This window comes from Phocoena phocoena, chromosome X (genome assembly GCF_963924675.1).
Source record: "Phocoena phocoena chromosome X, mPhoPho1.1, whole genome shotgun sequence".
NCBI lineage: Eukaryota > Metazoa > Chordata > Mammalia > Artiodactyla > Phocoenidae > Phocoena > Phocoena phocoena.
This window is the reverse complement of record NC_089240.1, coordinates 94,439,291-94,442,418: the sequence shown is the minus strand read 5'-3', so window position 1 is coordinate 94,442,418 and position 3,128 is coordinate 94,439,291.

Genomic DNA, 3,128 nt, shown 5'->3' with positions numbered 1-3,128 from the left:
TCTATTATAGTTTCAAACATGCTTGGAACAGTGGCAGCCTTACTGGAATAAGTTTACAGCCTCCCAAGGAGGAAACATTAAAGAACACCATATTTAGATATAGAATCTCCACTGATTTGGGAACAACCATAATGACTTAACCCTTGAAATATTTGTGTTTTAACAGTAAAACACATTCCAACTTCCAATGGCTTATGTTGTAAGTAAACGCAGTATTGGCTTCCCAAACCTTATTTGATCCATAAGAAATCACACTTTATAATACAGAGGCTCTGACAACTAGACTGTTAGCAGGAAGAAAGGGCAGTAAGGAAAAGCCCTGGCCTTCCCAGGAAATTGAGGGGAGGGTTTTGGATTCAGGAGGAGCTCCGGTAACAGAAGTAGGAGGCGGCTCTAATGGGAGGAGGGCAACAGCTAGCTGAATTTTCAGGTCATTTGAAAATCACATGTTCACACTAGGTAGTTCCTGTATAAGATCCAGTCATATTATTTGAAGTACAGATTCATCCAATTTTGGTCACATCTCACAGGACTTCCTTTTACAACATATATTAAGCAATCAGTTTAAATAACCAAAGCAATGTAGCCTGTAGTCCAATAAGCAGAGTGATAACTGTGTTTAGTATACTTGGGCAGGAGAAGCACTCAGAATTCTTGAGTGTCTAGTAGGATTCATTGGAACCAATGGCACTAAAATGAATGTTGTGGGAGCTCATGAGGAAACCTCTAAACCCAAAGGGTCAACACATTAGTCTGTAGTTTTCTTAATGATAAAGGCAATCCAATTTGATAAATAAACTTAAAATTTTTTAACTGGTCAAATTACTCTTCTAACATAGTACAAGTCAACCCATATGTTCTCTTATTTCAACTATAAAGACAAAGACCTTCTCAAGGACATTTCAGTTCAGATAGGGATAAACATCCTTCTCAAGTGAAAGCATTTTAATTTGTCTGTTTCTTATAACATAGGAATGCATACCAGTGGCAGGATTCAAGAAAGTATCACTATTTAAACTCTTCACAGGATTCAAGAGTTCTCAAAAACAGGTTGAAATTGAGGATGAAGAATTTCTACCTATTCAGAACAATGAATGTAGTTTGGAGCCAACATTTCCTAGACAATAAAGAATACTTTTAGAAAACAGGCAGTGTTTAATTCACTTTCTTAGCCTAGTTGGAGGCCCCAATCACACATCACCATACAGAAAATGTATGCATTGAACTTAAGGTTAAAATTGTATCTCCCGAGCTTAATCACGAAAAGGGGAAATTCCAAATGTGTTTGTGTAAATGGCATTTGGCTTTGCAGACTACTATTTTAAAAGCTAAAGCCTCCTTAAGTAACTATTACTTTCATTTAAATATTTTCTGTAGGAAGTGCAAAGTTACTGTCATCATTAAATGTGTTAAAAAGAATCTTGTACAATAAAATGATTGTGTCTTTAGCTTCAGTATAAACAAAAATAAAGCATTTACTTTTTTCCTCCAAAATGTATGGCTGCTCAGATTTAAGGTGATTGTTCCTCCCTTTTCCAACATAATCATTTATAGCCATCTATTATGAATAAACATTTGTGAACAACAGTGGATTTTACACTATCATTTAACCAGCAGACACACTTAAGGGAGACCTCCACAGTCCAATATATTTTGAAAAGTTCGTGACTGAGAATAAACATTATTACTATCATTCTTTTATATTTCCCATTAAACAAAGCTGTATTAAATACTTAGAAAACTGAACAAGCATTCATAAAGACCTTTGAGATGATGACATGAAGGGACCAATACAGCTATAAAGCTATGGTGTACAACACTGACAAACCTTACTGGCCTTATCCTGAAAACTTCCGAGTAACCAAAGAATGATACATGCCGTACAGAGCAGATTCAATCTGTGGGTCAGTGAGAAGACACATAAATTGAGGTTAAGCTGGTCATTATTCAGCCAGTATAATCTGAGTACATTTGGGTAATATTTTCTTAAGTTATCAGTTTTTTCTGTAGTCATGGACTTTTCAGCAATTAACTTTCCCCTAATTAATTCAGATTCCTGAAGTTTTGTCTTTTATTTTAATTAACTTTTAGGCCACCAGAACACTGGTTAGCATACCAGAACAGCTTCACTTTCAGCCAAGTAACTCAGTTGCAAGTCCTGGCCTTTTTTTTTTTTTTTTTAAAGTAATGTTTATTTTTCTTACATCTTTATTGCAGTGTAATTGCTTTACAATGGTGTGGTAGTTTCTGCTTTATAACAAAGTGAATCAATTATACATATACATATGTTCCCATATCTCCTCCCTCTTGCGTCTCCCTCCCACCCTCCCTATCCTACGCCTCTAGGTGGTCACAAACCATCCAGCTGATCTCCCTGTGCTATGCGGCTGCTGCCCACTAGCTATCTGTTTTACGTTTGGTAGTGTATATATGTCCATGCCACTCTCGCACTTTGTCCCAGCTTACCCTTCCCCCTCCCCATATCCTCAAGTCCATTCTCTAGTAGGTCTGTGTCTTTATTCCCGTCTTGCCCCTAGGTTCTTCATGACATTTTTTTTCTTATATTCCATATATATGTGTTAGCATACGGTATTTGTCTTTCTCTTTCTGACTTACTTCACTCTGTATGACAGACACTAGGTCCATCCACCTCACTACAAATAACTCAATTTGTTTCTTTTTATGGCTGAGTAATATTCCATTGTATATATGTGCCACATCTTCTTTATCCATTCATCTGTTGATGGACACTTAGGTTGCTTGCATGTCCTGGCTATTGTAAATAGAGCTGCAATGAACATTTTGGTACATGACTCTTTGAATTATGGTTTTCTCAGGGTATATGCCCAGTAGTGGGATTGCTGGGTCGTATGGTAGTTCTATTTTTAGTTTTTTTTAGGAACCTCCATACTGTTCTCCATAGTGGCTGTATCAATTTACATTCCCACCAACAGTGCAAGAGTGTTCCCTTTTCTCCACACCCTCTCCAGCACTTATTGTTTCTAGATTTTTTGATGATGGCCATTCTGACCGGTGTGAGATGATATCTCATTGTAGTTTTGATTTGCATTTCTCTAATGATGATGTTGAGCATTCTTTCATGTGTTTGTTGGCAATCTGTATATCTT